General features: G+C 39.2%; 1 protein-coding gene across 2 annotated transcripts in view; it reads left to right on the forward strand.

Moving 5' to 3' along the window:
- The window catches only part of LPP (LIM domain containing preferred translocation partner in lipoma), a 448,510-nt gene that overhangs the window by 289,305 nt on the left and 140,725 nt on the right, over window positions 1–18,480 (forward strand). The gene's annotated exons all lie outside the window — the stretch shown is intronic.

Consider the following 18,480-nt stretch of genomic DNA (forward strand, 5'->3'; position numbering starts at 1 on the left):
GTCTGTGTCTGTACTTGTCTCATCGCAGAGTGTCTTAGTCAGATAGGAATCTGTAGATCATTCTGAGTAGCACTGCTTTTCAGGCATCTGGAGAGAGGATATTACATTTGGGGAGCAGTGGAAGCAAAGGCATAGAGGTGGAAAAATTGCACGGGACTTCTACTTCTTCACATACTTCCTATTTTCATGTCTTCCCACTTGCTTCCTATTTGGGAATATGTAATGACAGGTAAACTGAGGGCACAAAGCCACATCATAAATGGACTGGGTTAAAATATGAAAAACGTGACATTTCTTTGTATGCAGGAGACAGTGTAGCTTAGCTAAAAGAGCACAGTAGTGGGGATAAAGAGTTCTGGTTCTGGTTCCTTTTCTGCCTTTTACCAGCTAAGCAATATTGGCCCGTTCCTCAACTGCCTCAATCCCATTTCCCACCTTGGTGAATCATAGGTGTGAAGCAACTGTGCTTTAGCCTTTCTTTCATAGTAAGTTCTCTGTAGAAACAGCATTAATGCAGAGAAGTACATAAAGCTAAAAGTTAAATGTAAGTTGATAGAGATTAGCACAAATGCATAGAGAATAGTTAAAAGAAGTCTCTAGTTATATTAAAATATACTAAAAGTTTATCATGCTCTTGTCATTGACATGGGAGAAGGGCTTATATTGGAGCCTAAGGTAACTTTTTAAAAAAGCTTATTAAGAGTGAAAACTAAGGCCTCTGTATTAAGGTACACCAAGCACAAAAAGCTAACATACCAAATATATATGCTTCCATTTTCACAGCAACAAAATAGATAGCAATAAAAAACATTGAACATAGATAGTAACTGTGTTAATGCGTATATATTAATCGCTCTGGGAGATCAATTAAATATTATCTTTGCCTTCAAGAACTGTCCTGGCTCTGCTACTCACTAGGTTAGACAACTTGAACAAATTGCTTATTCTCTACATCTTTTTGTTTTGCTTTATCTATAATGTGGAAATAATGGCTAGTTTATACTTTTGTAGTGAGTAGTGAATGAAATATTTATAGAAAGCACTTAGCCAAGTTCTTGGCATGTAGACTATGCTCAATAATCAAAGTTATCCCATGCTTTACTAAAGAAAACAAGATATGCCCATTAAAAAGCCATTAATAATACGTGATTTAAACTGAAGTTCCTAGCAAAAATAGAACATATGTCACCAGTTGGTAAATAATCATTGCCAAATGAGTGTTACAAACCATGAGAGAGAATGTGGAATAATGATAAGTTTTATTGAGTGCTTACAATATGGCAGCACTGTTACACAGTATGTACTTCATTAAGAATGAACTCATTTCATCCTTACAGAAAAAAAGATAACCCTGTGAAGTAAATGCTATTATTATTTCCAGATTAGGAAATCAAGGCACAGAAATGTTAAGTAATCTGCCCAATACCAACAGCTAATAAGTTGCAGGACTGGATTAGAATCCAAACTCCAGGTCTATACTTTTTTTTTTTTTCTTCTAAAACTTTTCCCACAGCTTTATTGAAGTAAACAAAGTCACATAATGAATGTATACAATTAGGTGGGTTTGGATGTATGTGTACGCTTATATGCCGTCACCACAGCCCAGGTAACGAACATACCCTTCACTTCCAGAGTTTAGTTCTGGACATTTAGGAAGGGTCTTATGGAGGAGATCAGCTTTGGACAGATGGAAAATAAGAGAAGGGCATTCTCTTCTAGGTAGATAGAATAAATAAAATAGAAATTGAGGCCAAGATTATGTAAGGAAAATTGCTTTATATGGCAGATATCCACCAAGGGCCTATTATGTGCACGCTACTGTGCTAGGTAGGTGTTGGAGACATGTGGAGCTAGGGAGACGTGGGCCTTCCCTTTAAAGGAGCTTATAGTCTTATATAAGAGAGGATGTGTACAACGTTGTCGTGTTTAATCCTAACACAAGGCAGAAAGCGACAAGTAACTTATTTGAAGTTCAGCCAAAGTACTTTGAGAACTGAGAAGAAAGGAGAGAGAACATTATGAGGCAGGAATGGAAAAGTGTTTGTGAAGTGGATAGCCTTTTTAAAATTACGGTAATAGAGAGCTGGAAGTGCGATGATAGTAGAGAAGTGATGTCATTTCTGAGGAGTAGAATTTTAACGTAATAGGCAGTAAAATCATTGGAGTGAGGCACCCATGTGGGAAGGAACAAATTTTGGGAAATAAGGTGGGAGAGGTAGGCTGGGACCAATGACCTAAAGACTAGGGACTTTATCTTACACAATGAGTGCTGCACATTGAGATCAAAGGTTATGGGAACTGTTTCATGAAATGTGGTTAAGAATGTGGGTTCCAAAGCCAGTATGCCTTGGTTTGAATGCCAGCTCTACCTCTCACTGGCTAGATAAAAGCAGGAAGCAAAGGATGAGTTAACAGAACTATGGTTTACTGTTCTACTCAAACATTAAACATTTCCCGAACATGTTTTCTGTGTGCAAGGGACACCAAGCAGAGTCTCTGCCCTCAGGGGATTCACAAGTTCTGGGAAGGACAGGAGAGAGGCAGGCATGTAAGGAATGTCAGTGCAGCAAGGGGTTCAGCACTGTTTTGGGTCTGCCTGAGACACTAGGTGAGCATAGAAGACAGAGTTAAGTCTGAAGATGAGAGAAGGACGGCTACCTGATAATGTGTTTGCAACAGAAGGGCCTGACCCAAGGGAGATGAAGATGAGTCATCTCTTGTTCTCTATCAGAATTTTACCTGAGTTCCGTTCTGGGCTGGAAATAGCATTGCTAATCACCACCTTAAAAGAACTTTTCACTCTTGTGTTAACATGCCCAGCCCCAACTCAACCCCCTCACTTTTTCTATCACTTTGCCTATTTAATGCTGGAATTTTCATTGACACTATAACTGATTTGCTGAAGGTCACTAAATGCTTTCATGTCAAAGATCTCCTACTAGATTATGAGCTGCCCCAGTGAGTGAGAGGGAACAAAATGTAAATAAATGGTGTCAGTGGAATAGAGTCCCCTGTGGTCATGTTCATTTTTTTCTGTGCAGCCCCTATTTTCTTTTTCCTTGAGTGGAATAATTCATGAATATATTTTTGTTTTGTTTTGGTTTTCATTATGGAGTTTCCCATTACTCTTAGCAGTTTTTCTTTGTTTGAAGAACTATAATTATGGCATGCTTCAAAGTAGGGGAGGAATATCAAAATGTCACCTCACAGGTGACTTAAGTCAAAGGAGAAAAGATACCTTCACAAATAGAGAGTTTGGAAACTTTCTTAATCCAAGTGATGAAACTTAGCATCACCAAAATGGGACAAACTGACATGTGCCAGCTGATACGATGTAGAAAGTACACACATCACCTGTGTAACATAGTCTTGCTGAAATATTTAACCTGAAATCCAACCATTAGGAAGTAGACAGATCCAAATGATGTGCCATTTTTCAAGACAATTGTCCTGAATTCTTTAAAACTGTCAAGATTAAAGAAAATGAAAAAAGACATGCCAGTCAAATGCAAGGCATGCATCTTGCGTGAATCTGGATCAAAAAACAAAGTATTGGGGCTTCCCTGGTGGCACAGTGGTTGAGAGTCCGCCTGCCGATGCAGGGGACACGGGTTCGTGCCCCGGTCTGGGAAGATCCTACATGCCGCGGAGCGGCTGGGCCCGTGAGCCATGGCCGCTGAGCCTGCGCGTCCGGAGCCTGTGCTCCGCAACGGGAGAGGCCACAACAGTGAGAGGCCCGCATACCGCAAAAAAACCCACAAAAAACAAAGTATTTAGGGCAGGTTTAGAGAAATTTAAATATGAACTATATATTAGATAATACATCAATGTTAATTTTATGGGGATGGTAATGGCATTGTGGTTATATAAGATAATATCCTTGTTTTTAGGAGCAAAATGTTGAAGTATTTAGGGTAAAGTGTCATGTCAGCAACTTATTTTGAAACAAGATAGATAGATGTAGAGATATTATGAGGAGGGCAGAATCGCTTCAGATTATAACTATGAGAGATACTATAACTGCACAGCTACAAAGGATACCCTTTCTCCCCCCAGGAGTATTGAAGCCTATCACAAGTGAATTGTCTTTTATTTTTGTACGTGCCGCATGGCATACGGGATCTTAGCTCTCCAACCAAGGATCGAACCTGCGCCCCCTGCAGTGGAAGCGCCAAGCCCTAACCACTGGACCACCAGGGAAACCCCACAAATGAATCATCTTAACACTCCCTTCTTGGGCAGGAGAAGTAGAGAGTCATTCCTATATCTTGTAAACTTGACTGTTTTAAAATTTCCCTTTCTTGTGTATCTGTTTCTTTATTTTCTACTGGACACATACCCTTTCTATTGTTGGTGAGATGATAACCATTGTGGTGGAAATGATGAAAGCTATATTTACTTAAAGCTCTACAAGTTTAAAAAGCCCACTCCCAGTCATGGTCTGACTCATATATCTGGCCATGAAGTTTTCATTTCTCTGATGAGGAAACAGAGATTCAGAGAGACTCAATGAGTTGTTCAAGTCACACAGCTATAAGTTTTAGGATTTCGACTTATTCTTCAGATCGCAAGTCCATTCTGATTCATTACCGTTACAAAAAGGCATAAACTGTTCCTGTAGGTGGCTATTCCTGCCTCATGTCATCCTTTACCTCCTGAAGTCATGATCTTTAAGTAAGAGACCAACTGTTCTGAGGGCGTCTGTAGCCCGGACTTCAGTGTCACTGGCAATATACTTTGACTATCTTTAACTCCTGGATTAACTGGTGTGACACGCAGCATAGGCTTTTTGCCATGGCTCAGATACATACTCTAGGGAGGTAACCCACCTAATACCTCTGCATCAGCCATGTTAGCTGACTGTCGACCTTAAGGGAAAGCAAATCACTAAAAATCACTAAGAGCTATAGTGATTGTTTCCTCAAGTCATTTCTTGATAAAATATTACAAGCTGGAACATTCAATTGAGTCTCAGCTGATTTTTTCTTAATGATTTCTTCTGAAAATGTGCTAGTTTTAGTGCTTCCATGCCCTTCCTTTTACATCTTCATCAAAAATTGTATCTGTTGCATTGCAGTATTAGCTAAATGCCATAGCAGATGAATTGTAGTAGAGCAGTATGATAAGTCCAGATCTTTGAAGGGAAGATAGCCTCTCATGTTCTGAACATTTTTCATCTACTTGGACTTGAATTTTGGCTGTAGCAGATTCCTAAGTGTCTTTCCATTAGCAAGGGTGTACTTGAGTGGGCCTAGAATGCTGTGCTATAGGGGGAAGAGAGGAAATATAGAAGAAAGTTGAAGGTAAGGAGAAATTCTCATCTAATTCAGTTAACCAGGCAGTAGATCTTTAGTTCACATCATTTGCAAGGCTACAGGCCTTGGTTCAAGTGCTTGTATCTTGGAGCAACCTGTTTCCCTGGGCAACTAGAAAACTATGTTTCTACTAGAGGAGATTCTCAGTGCCAGGGGTAGATACATAGAAAGAACAAGGGGTGATGAACTATAAATTACTATAATTTAGGGTAAAGTTCAGATCTTAAAATAGGAGAGGGAGGATTTTTAAATTAGCTATTAAAATTAATGGGGGAGAAAGTTTTCGTTGCTAGAAAATTAGGGAGCTTACAGGGCTAGTGGCCAGCATTTGGAGCTTATACTTTTCAGATAGTTTTGAGGGAGAAATGTAAAGGAAAGTTGAGTTTGTCTCTAGGTATCCCTGAGTCATGTCTGTGAATTTATGCAAGTGTTCTCTATGTTGGTTGGTATACCCAGAGCCTCTAAGTTTTGTGTTTTCATTCATTTTGAAAGAGAAAGCATGTTTTGTAGGTGAGAACCATGTCTCAGTCTGTGGCCATGGCATGATTCTCTCCAAAATAGTGGTGTTCTGGCTGTACAGACCCTAAGGCAGAAGGCAACAATCTTGGAATACAGTATCTCTGGAAATGAACAATGTAATATATCTGAGGATGGACTGAAAATATCTACCAGCTTATTTTTAAGCAGGAAGCTGTAATCATCTTGGCAGTGTTTACGTGGTGTTGTCTTATTCCTTCTTCCAAAAAAAACCTGAAGTGTGTGAGTCTTAATATTGTTTAGTGAGCCATTTGAAGAATCCCTATGCCTTTAGAACAGCACTAGGTAAATTCTCTTCACAGAACTTGGCATTTATCTAAGAATTTTTTTGTTTATCTCTTGAGCATTGTCAGTGAGGCATATTGAGAGTTTTTGCATAAAGCCAGGAATTGGTTCTAGGGGAAGTAGGCTTTATTGCTTCAAAGGACAGGTGGACAGGGTGGAAGATATGAGGCAGTGGGGGCCCAGCATGTTTCAAGCCCTAAGAGAAGAAAGGCATGGAGGGGAATGTGCTACGAGTAATTTACTGATAAAACGACCTCACCATACTTGGTACTATGTATCTTCTCATTTGAGAGCAAGATGGAGGTCCAAAGGATGTTCGTGAGTAGAAGCAGAGTGCCCCAGACAATGGGGAAGATGGTTTATTTCTTTTCTATTTTAGTAAGACCAAAGGATAAGTGAACATGTCTAGAGGACTTGGACTAAGAGGCTTAGGAAACTGGAAACCACTATTTGAGCTACAGTTGAAGGAGTGGAGAAAAGAAAGCTTGGAACCCTGAAAGCTATTGGAGAACTGCCATGTCGAAAAGGTACTAGACTTAATATGTGTTATTCCAAAGTTAGCTACAAAGGCAAGTGAGGGGAAGCTGGCAAATTTACATTCGGTATAATGAATTAACATGTTTAACAGACAGAAGAAATTTCTTGGAAGAGCATAAGCCAAAGCCCAGTAACCCCTTGTTGAGGAAGTGGTGAAAGGTACTCAAGCATTCAATGGACTATGAGATTAGATTTCAAAAATACTTGTCCAACTCTGATATTCAGTGACTTAGGCATCTCAACTTGCGTGGGAATCAAGCTCTTGCATCTAACGTCTAGTGCTAACCCCAGCTTATCATTATTATTACATGATTACAGCTAACATTTATATAGTGCTTTGTAAAGCACTTTTATACTTGTTATGTAATTTAATTTAAACTAGACAGCAGCCCTGCAAAGCAGACAGTGTGTTTATTTCCATTTGGCATATGAAGAAACGGGATCTGTGTGATTAAGGGACTCCCCAATCCTCAGAGCCCTCTGCCACCCCTGCTACTCATAGATCCCATTAGCATCAGAATTACACAGGGGCCCAGGCCTACTGATCCCAGATCCTGTTCTCTTTCCACCCCATCATGCTCTCTTAGCACCATGTTGCTGGATTGGTCATAGACTATGAGATAAATCAGTGAACATACTCTGTGTTTTAGCTTCTTCGTCGGTACGAGGAACAATGTGATTGCTTTGAAAAGTTTTTAGAGGGTTTCAACTGGCAAGTGCTAAGTAATTTGTATTTCATTGTTTTTATTATTTTGTGTCAAGGAAATGGTTTCCAAAGTGCTCCTGTCAATTACAAACTAGAAAGTGATTCCAAGTGGGAGCTGCCTTTAGTACAGATGGAACCTGAAACCGTAAGGATCTTATTTTCACAGAAAAATAACCTAATTAATTAAAAACCCCAAAACCACAATGGAAGAATAAGTAGAAAATAAGTGGTTTAGAGAAAAGGTGGTATTGATTTGGGGAAAAAAAATGCATTTCTTGGTTTTATTTCTCTCTAGCTTTTTGTTTAAGGTCTCTGTGGGTCATGGGAATAGAATGTTTTCTATTAATGAGACATATTTGATGTATTTCCTTTTGTGATAGTGATTTCTGGTAAAATGTTTGCTTGGGGCAATATATGGTCACAGCACTAAATAAATAATAATCCTAAGCATTTTATGTGTTCTATCTTAGCACACATTAATTTTTAATTAATTTGGCTACATAGTGTGTTTTTTTTTTTTTTTTTTTTTTTTTTTTTTTTTTTTTTTTTTTTTTTTTATTATGCGTTACGCGGGCCTCTCACTGTTGTGGCCTCTCCCGTTGCGGAGGACAGGCTCCGGACGCGCAGGCTCAGCGGCCATGGCTCACGGGCCCAGCCGCTCCGCGGCATGTGGGATCTTCCCAGACCGGGGCACGAACCCGTGTCCCCTGCATCGGCAGGCGGACTCTCAACCACTGCGCCACCAGGGAAGCCCTGCATAGTGTGTTTTTAAGCATCGATTTGGAAACCTAGACTTGTAGTATCATAAAGAATAATTTAATCTTAGCAACTATCTAGGACAACCTTTCATGTTCCAGAAAACTAAAGCCCAAATGACTCGTTCGAGGTCATACAGCTGGGAGTGACTTGAACTCTATGGCCAAAATTTCCTTTCTGAACAAAGAATAGAAATTAGTCTCTGATGGTAAGAAGAGGAATGGCAGGGCTGTTCACAAAGGTGAGGGAGTGGGTTGGGCCTGCTATTTTTGTGAACCCAGACGTGGTGACACCTTATTCAAATTTGAGTTAAGAACACATTGCCCTTAAAAATGATAAAATAAAATGATAAAAACTTGTTAGAACCTTTGTACATATACTGTCCTTATCTCCTTGATTTTCAAATATAAATGAACTGAAGAGAAAGATAGATCAGTGGAACAGGATAGAAAGCCCAGAGATAAACCCACGCACATATGGACACCTTATCTTTGATAAAGGAGGCAGGAATGTACAGTGGAGAGAGGACAGCCTCTTCAATAAATGGTGCTGGGAAAACTGGACAGGTACATGTAAAAGTATGAGATTAGATCACTCCCTAACACCATACACAAAAATAAGCTCAGAATGGATTAAAGACCTAAATGTAAGGCCAGAAACTATCAAACTCTTAGAAGAAAACATAGGAAGAACACTCTATGACATAAATCACAGCAAGATCCTTTCTGACCCACCTCCTAGAGTAATGGAAATAAAAACAAAAATAAACAAATGGGACCTAATGAAACTTCAAAGCTTTTGCACAGCAAAGGAAACCATAACCAAGACCAAAAGACAACCCTCAGAATGGGAGAAAACATTTGCAAATGAAGCAACTGACAAAGGATTAATCTCCAAAATTTACAAGCAGCTCATGCAGCTCAATAACAAAAAAACAAACAACCCCATCCAAAAATGGGCAGAAGACCTAAATAGACATTTCTCCAAAGAAGATATACAGAATGCCAACAAACACATGAAAGAATGCTCAACATCATTAATCATTAGAGAAATGCAAATCAAAACTACAATGAGATATCATCTCACACCAGTCAGAATGGCCATCATCAAAAAAATCTATAAACAATAAATGCTGGAGAGGGTGTGGAGAAAAGGGGACACTCTTGCACTGCTGGTGGGAATGTGAAATGGTTCAGCCACTATGGAGAACAGTATGGAGGTTCCTTAAAAAACTACAAATAGAATTACCATATGACCCAGCAATCCCACTACTGGGCATATACCCTGAGAAAACCAAAATTCAAAAAGAGTCATGTACCACAATGTTCATTGCAGCTCTATTTACAATAGCCCGGAGATGGAAACAACCTAAGCGCCCATCATCGGATGAATGGATAAAGAAGATGTGGCACGTGTACACAATGGAATATTACTCAGCCTTAAAAAGAAATGAAATTGAGCTATTTGTGATGAGATGGATAGACCTAGAGTCTGTCATACAGAGTGAAGTAAGTCAGAAAGAAAAAGACAAATACCGTATGCTAACACATATATATGGAATTTAAGGGGAAAAAATGTCATGAAGAACCTAGGGGTAAGACAGGAATAAAGACGCAGACCTACTGGAGAACGGACTTGAGGATATGGGGAGGGGGAAGGGTGAGTTTTGACAGGGCGAGAGAGAGTCATGGACATATACACACTAACAAACGTAGTAAGGTAGATAGCTGGGGGGAAGCAGCCGCAAGGCACAGGGATATTAGCTCGGTGCTTTGTGACAGCCTGGAGGGGTGGGATGGGGAGAGTGGGAGGGAGGGAGACGCAAGAGGGAAGACATATGGGAACATATGTATATGTATAGCTGATTCACTTTGTTGTAAAGCAGAAACTAACACACCATTGTAAAGCAATTATACCCCAATAAAGATGTTTAAAAAAAAAAAAAAATTAACTGAAGAGATTGCCAATATCCTCTTTTCTCATACTCATCAAGTTACTTACTTGTAGTATTTATCATTTACCTCACTAGTATATAAGTCTGATTGAAGGTAGTTTTTGTTTAGTGCACTGCTGTGTCCCCATCTTTGGTCCTAGATCAATGCCTGGCACATAGGAGATATTTAATGTTTAATTAATTAATAAACCCATGAATAAAAATTGTGAGCAGACATTCCATACTCCTTGTGGCAGGACATGGTATAAACCACAGAGGGAAAATGCTTCATTTATTTAACACCTTATGGAACCTTAAAATGTTACAGCTAGAGGGAATCTTAAAGACTATCTAGGAGGGCTTCCCTGGTGGCTCAGTGGTTGAGAGTCCGCCTGCCGATGCAGGGGACACGGGTTTGTGCCCCGGTCCGGGAATATCTCACATGCCATGGAGCAGCTGGGCCCATGAGCCATGGCCGCTGGGCCTGTGCGTCCGGAGCCTGTGCTCTGCAGCAGGAGAGGCCACAACAGTGGGAGGCCCACATACCGCAAAAAAAAAAAAAAAAAAAAAAAAAAAGACTATGTAGGAAAATCCTCTCATTTTTAGATATTGTGAAAATAAGGGAGTTTTCTCGGTTCACAAACTAATTAGTGACAGAGCCATGGATTGTAACTCAGACTTTCTCATTCCTTTTTTAAAATCACTAAAAGGCACTAGAGAATGTTTAAGGTAGAACAACACATGGTTGCTACGATCATTGAACTTCAGTCAAAATTAGGTTGATACCCTTGGACTTGATCTCTTTTCCATGTGTTTTCTTTGAAAATTAAAGATTGAAATTCATCAATGGATAGGTTACATAGTTAGGATTTTCTTTTTTAAGTTCTAAATCACATTTTCTCCCCTCTGGGATTCCTTTGTGGTCCTTGGTTCCCAAGACAATCTCTTACCTCCTCAATTTTCTTCTGTTCTAATCTAATTGGGTCAGATGGGCAGGGCATCACAAGGAAAAAAAAAAAAAAAACGTCCTTTCTCCATGTTTACATGTTTTTTCCCTAGCAACCAGTTATAAAAGATCATTCTCTTATATTACCACCCCTTCAAGGCTGGGAAGACTCACCCAGGATTGGTGTTTCATACATACAGCAGATACTCACTCATTCTGTTTCATTGGGATCACCCTTCTCTTTATCAAAGAATGAAAAAAAGGTATAAAAGAGATTTTTACTTTATAATCAAACATCCTTTACCTAATAACTGTGGAAATAAGCTTGATGTCCTGAGAGAGAAAGAGCTGGCGGGGCACACAATGTGTATGGCAAAAGAAAGTTTCAACTTGTAGGTTGTCTGTGGTTGTGTACTGAGACATGCAGAGCTGAGACCCGAACCTACAAGTGCTAATTATGCATTTTCTGATCTTAAACACACAAATACAGATAACTGTGAACTCAACTCCCTTTCCTTTTCAAACCACGCTCCTTTCCCCCAACCTGAACTTTCCCCACAACTTTCTCTAAAACCAGATAATCATCTCCTTCCAGACTTTGAAGTGACATTAGAATTGTCAGAAGGCATAATTAATTGACTGTCAGCAAAGCCATTGTTTGAACATCTGCAGAGTTCTACTTGGTAGGCATCTGTTGTACTTTCAATTGAACGGATTCACTCATCTTCAGATATTTATTGAGCGCTTGCTATACACCAATCATTGAAGTGTGTGCTATGGGAGGTAACATAAGGTAACATAATGTAACATAACATAAGGTAAATAAGGTAACATAATGACCAAGGAGAGAAAGCATTTGTTCAATCCTCTAGCACCAAGGGCTTTGATGGAAAACAGATTTCATGACTGGAAGTGGAAAATACACTCTTTTTCATCCAGGTTCAGGGGTTTTTGCCACTATTGCCAGCTGACCTGTGCCAGACAAAATGCCAGAGGAGTCCACCTATTGCTGGGATATAGAGAGACCTATTGGTGAAGCACTATTTGTGGACAGAGTCCTCAGCAAAGACAATTGAATGCTTTAAGAGAAAAGCAAGCGGAAAATATTGAAGGCCGATAAACTGGGAAATCCCACAAGCAGGTCCAAATTAATGACCTTATCCTGATTTTCTTCCTAATTCTCACTCTGATGCCAGTCATGTTACATTAAATTCTCCCAGTTTCATTACAGCACTGCACAGTTCTGATCTCAGTCCCCGTTTGGTTCTCTATCAAAATTTCATTTTATATCAGTCCTGGACCTGGCTCCACGCCTATGTGGAAATGAACATCATTTGTTAAAATTCAACAAGAAAGAACAGAAACACTGTGCAGGAGTGACTTGTTGAAGGAGGCTAAGATGATACAGTAGGCAGGAGGTAATTGAAAACAGTTACTAACATCTACTGTCTCGCTCTCCACACACTCACACTCACAACACTCACAGACACATTCACACACGCACTCTCACACAGACACACACTCACAGAGACACACACAGACACTCACACAGACTCACACAGACTCACACACACACACACACACACACACACACACCATTCAGCCCTAGGACCATGGCACAGTTAGAGAGCTGGCTATAAATCTTCCAACTTGAAAGCTTCCCATTCTTTGGTCATTGGAGGCCACCTTCGAAATTTTCACCACATATGCAAACCATTTGTACTATTATTTGCCTAACATTTTTGTTCAAATCAATTCATTTATTTTTTAACCTATTTTATCTTCATTCATGTCAATAATATCCATAATTTGATTTTATGGATTAAAGTACTTGTTGTTTTTTTTCCCCTAAAAGGCATGAAACTAAATACCATAATTAAATTTAAAATGTTCATCCATGAACCCTCCAATGTTCAAAATACTGAGAAATGTGTGTATAACTCAACCAGAAGATAAATTGATGGAATATTATGGTGAAATGATGTCAAAGGTTACCCATTGAGTTAAGTTTTACTAAAAAAAAATTTTTTTTTATACCCAGCATCATCATGTTATCATGAGAGGCCGTGTAGTGGTGTAAAGAGCCAGGTATCAAGTAACCAGAGGCCAGATTCTGGGCCAGTCACTGTCCCACAATCTTGCTGTGACATATTAGGCCAGCCCCTTTTCCACGGACCTCATCTCTCATAGACTTCATGATCTCTTGGGATCCTTTGGCCTTTTAATTTACTTACCTCAAATACTTTTTGTATATTGTCCTCTATACACCATTAAAACATAAGTGGGTAGGAAAATAGCTGCCCTATGTAGAATTACAACATTGCTTGCTTCAGAAGAATTGGAAAAGAAACCCAAGAATTATATTTCCTAGACTGTTTTATACTCTGCTCAGTATTGTTCCTCATTTCCTAAGATATACGAGAAGGTTCACATCATTTGAAGTAGCTTTAAATGTCAGTTAACAAACATAAACTAAGATTGTAGAACATAAGGAACACTGTGTACTGAGTTGGATATTCTAGCATCACTGTTTAAGGATTTTCCTGGTTTAATATGTTGTTCACTAATGATACTTTGTATACATAAATAATATTAATATTAGTAACCATGAATGTGATCATGGTCTTCATTGTATAATATAGCATTGTCAAAAAAATAAATAATTCATCTTTTGTTACATGGCATAGTGACACCAAAACTGGACTTGGAGTCAGGAAGTCCAGGTATCTTCTCTGCGTGACATTGGTGACATTTGACGTTTGCAATGTGCTTTAGAACATGTTATGCATTATTTGAAAACATTTTTTTAAACAGTTTTAGGATTAGAGAGAAATCAGCTTAAACAAGGACCAGTTAAGAGATGGAACCAAATTCTTAATGTAGGTTTTCTGGATTAAATTACATGTCCTTTAAGCAACTTTATATAACCTCTCAAGCTTTTTGAATTTCAGTTATTTCACCTATTAATAAAGGTTATCCTATCTATTTTATATAATTATTGTGAGGACCAAGTTAAAGAAATAGATGTGAAAATGTATTCTAAGCCATAACAAATCAAATATTTAAGAGATGTCAGTATTGCTTCCCAGTGCAGCATCTAGCTTGATTTATGCCGCTTACGATTAGTGTGTAATAATCAGCCGCTCTGAATTTTTAATGTCACTGTTTATCTCTATTTAAATTAACACTTTGAATTTTCTTATGATGTTCTCTTGTTATTGGAATATCATTACAAAAAATGTTTTTTAGTCATTGTGTGTGAGAAAGCAACACACAGACATACCACAGTGTTCTCATTTGCTGAGCAAACTACTCTTGCTTTTTAATGTGGAATGAAGAAGAACTAATTGAAAGGAGACAAAAATGAATTTTGACTCAGATTGTGCAGGATGAATCATAACCCACTTTCTCATCTGAGATGTGAAGAAAAAATAAATTAAAATAAAGCCAGCCACCACACAGCTTTACTGTCAGTGTCAGCAGAATCAGTATAGAGTGTTTTTCCACAGAACAAAGAGTGTATTACTACTAGGCTAAGAATTTCAGGTAGTAGAAAACATGGTTAATTTTTTCTTTGCTGTTTTTTTTTTTTTTCCTGCTTTGTTTAAAGCATTCCGATCAGGAGAGTTTGGGACTCATCAGAAGTTGTCCAAAACATTCAGAAATGTACCTGTGATCTCTATTGAACAATTAGAGGCCAATCAGAGATGGGACAAGCTTGGACCACATCTGATCCCAGTTTCCCTTGTTAGATCAGTAGGGAGCAGGGAGACAGCAAAATAACAGAAACTTGGCCGGGGTAGAATTGCTGCTTCCTTGAACTTAACTTACTTAGGTTATTGATATGAATGGTTAAAGAAAAATGAAGACTTTGTCCTGCTGGAGTCCAGGATTCAGATGTATAATCCACCTTACTTGGAAATTTAGCTTTTTTAAAAAAGGGTTTGGCACAGATAGAAAGGCACTGTAACCTACCCTAGGATATAGTCTCCAATTTCTAAGTCAGCATTAATTTCATTTAAATTTTTGTTACTGTTGTATTTTATTCATAATTCTTACGGCCTTTATTTCTCATCTCTATATACATACACACATGTGTGTATATGTTATATATACTATGTAATATACATAATATATGTTTATATGTCTATACCTTCTACCTTACTGTAAGATCATTGTGAAGAAAGACCACCTCTTCCTTATCTTGCTCTTCCCTGAAGATCACCACAAGGAGATAGAGCTAGATGAGTTCTTAAATCTCTCTGTGCCCCTCCATCAAGACTTTTGCTTGCAGTAGAGTTTCTGTAGTCTGACTTGATTCTAAATATCCCCACTAATGGTTCTGTTGACAATTAGACTAGCATGCACTGAGCACTTACTATATACTACAAGTTTTGTAGGCATTATACATATTTCTTGACTATAACCCTGTGAGGTGTAGGCATTGTTCTTTTCCAGATGAGAAAACTGAACCAAAAAGAAGGTAAATAATTTGCCCAGGGTCTAGTAATTATTGGAGTTGTGATTTGAACCCAGAGTCTGCCTCCTAACCACTGTATGTACTTTGTCAATGACTATAGCTTGCAGAAGGGCAGCTAACTAGGCCTGGCAGAAGATTGGGCCACAAAGCCTGTGCTCATCATATGGCTTTTCTGCCAAATTCAATTCTATTTCTCCCTATGCTTCTCCTGGGGGACTTTTTTTAGTATGATTTGATTTCCTCTGATTGAAGAGTCCCACAACTGGCCAGGCAGCAGATAGAAATCCCTGCATGCCATCATTCTGTTTGCAGTCTACCAGATGTCTTCAGGGATACCGTCTTGGCTCCACTACAAGGATAATAGTGCCCATGTGTGCTACTTACTCCAGACAATGTAAGACAAGTGCTGAATGTAAAACTATTTTTGTTAGCACTTGAAATATACATTTCTATTCCTCTGTTCCCTCTTGAAATCGAAACCTGGTTTTTGTGATCTTAACATTATCTAAATCCAGAAAGTCCCTTCTCCCAATGCTTCATCCCAATCCAGTGAAGCTTTCTTTCACACGTGGAAATAGTTACTTTTAACTTTCAGCAATCCATCTGCAGTGGCATCTTCTAATCTAGTGAGCCTTAGAAAAAGCCAAGTGCAGTCTCACTGTCAAAGCAGAAATGAGAGACAGCAAGGAGAAGGGAACTTACCTTGAAAATAAGGTCACCCTATTGACATATCATCAGGTAGAAGAGTTCTATGCACTAGCTAGCAATTGGCTCACTCAGTCGGAAGTTGATGCTATTTTAGGCTGTCAGCAGGAGTGTCAACGTATCTGTGAATTTTGGCATTTTATTTCATTAAGATGGTTCAGGAAGCCAGACACTGATTAACTGATTCTTCGACTTAGTTCCCACTCCTAATTTTGGATGTGTGTTGTCTTCAGGAAGCTGTTGTGATACCCTGATGCTAAAGAAAACTTCTCTTGTGCTTCTAAAGCAATCCTGGGAACAGTCTACCCCACATCCTACTATCCTGGCATCTCCCCTGCTCTACATCTCTGGTCACAGGTGGTGTGGGGGTACTCCATTGCTCTGGTTCTCCTCTGGCCGACCAAGGAAATACAACTCAGGTGTGTGCATCCAGTTACCTTCCACCGTGTGTCTGTCATAGCAGCATTCTCACTGATACATTAGGTTCAAGGTGGATTTTCATTTGGAGATCACGTAAGAAGATACCTATGGAAGGAATGGCCTCAGCACTGCAGTTACTGTCAAAGTCAAGAGATACCTTAGACAGGCCAGAAGATGTGTTTAGGTAAGACTAGGAAAATTCTAAACTTTGTCTCGTCGGTAAGGATTTGGGATCTGATTTGTTTATAAACATGCTTTTAAATGAGAAGGATAAGGATTTCTAGATAGGACATTTATGGTATTTGTTCATTTCTTTATTCAGTAGTTGTTGACGGCCTACTATGTGCCAAGCACTGTGTTAATTTCCATTAAACATTAGTCTACAAAAGAGAAACAGAAGTTTTAAAAATAACTGAATTACAATATGATAAATGTATTACTGGAGTTAGGTGAAGAGTCTTATGGGAGGAAAAAAGTTAGAATGGCTTAGTGTGATTGGAAAAGTGGGGAAAGGTTTTCCAGCATAGGTGATGTCGGGGCTGAATGTGGTGTAATTTCCCAGGTAAACCATGAATTTAAGGCCATTTCAGACAAACGATTCAGTGTATACAAAGAGACCAAAAGAGGATTACAAAAAGTGCAGAATGACTAGGGTAATGTAGTGGGGAAATGAGGCTAAAAGGATGATCAGTGGTCAGATCAAAAGGGGTTTTTGTTTCCTGCTAAAGAGTCTAGAGTCTGTCCTGAAGGCCCTGAGGATCCATGAAGGATTTACACAAGGGAACAACATGATCTGATAGACATTGATTAAAGATCATGCTGGGTACCGCTGGGGAGACTGGCGTTGAACAGGAGGTGATTTGGGTGACTGGAGGTCATTTGCCTCAGCCTATGGGGATAATACAGAGCCTGAGCCAAGGCAGTCATGTTGTGACAGTTCAGGGGAGAGTAAGAGGGATGCGTCGAGGCTTATTCCTGAGCTTCTGTATTCGGTGGCTAATGACATTAAGTGAGGTGAGAAAACAGAAGAAGTTCAATAATGACGTGCCTTCAGCCCCCCAAGATCCTCCTTATCCGGAAGCAATGTAGTTCTATTTGTCGGTGCTTATTGAGCACCTACTGTGTGCAGGCACTGTTGTAGGCATTGACACAAAGCAGGGGTAAAACAGACATAAACATAAAGCCTCTGTTATGGGCTTCCATTTTAGTAAGGAAAGACAGCACATAAATAAGTCAAATACATCCTATGTCAGATGGTGATGTATCCTGTAGAGAAAAATTGAGCAGAAGAAGGGGGACAGTGAATGTAACATTCCTCTTGCTGGTGAAATCTGGTCTGCCTAATTTTGTTTCCTTTTCATTTGTGTTTTATAAATTTTTATTTCTCCTAAACAAAGGAAATAAATAGCAACATAAACATTTACAAACACAGAAATGTAGACTCAATGGTTTGTGTTGTCAACATAACACATGCCAAGAAAAACAAAAGAAAACAGCAGCTGAAAAAGTAAATATAGGGCTTCCCTGGTGGCGCAGTAGTTGAGAGTCCGCCTGCCGATGCAGGGGACACGGGTTCGTGCCCCGGTCTGGGAAGATCCCACATGCCACGGAGCAGCTGGGCCCGTGAGCCATGGCTGCTGAGCCTGTGCGTCCGGAGCCTGTGCTCCGCAGCGGGAGAGGCCACAACAGTGAGAGGCCCATGTACCGCAAAAAAAAAAAAAAAAAAGTAAATATATATTTTTTTAAAGTAAAAAAATGGAGGCTCTCTCAGACACTAATCCTTGTCATTCAAAATGCTGGATAGTATGAATTAGAGTTTCACAGAAAGGAGAGAGATAATATTTGAACCAGGATAATAAT

Source organism: Phocoena phocoena, chromosome 4 (assembly GCF_963924675.1).
Source record: "Phocoena phocoena chromosome 4, mPhoPho1.1, whole genome shotgun sequence".
Lineage (NCBI taxonomy): Eukaryota > Metazoa > Chordata > Mammalia > Artiodactyla > Phocoenidae > Phocoena > Phocoena phocoena.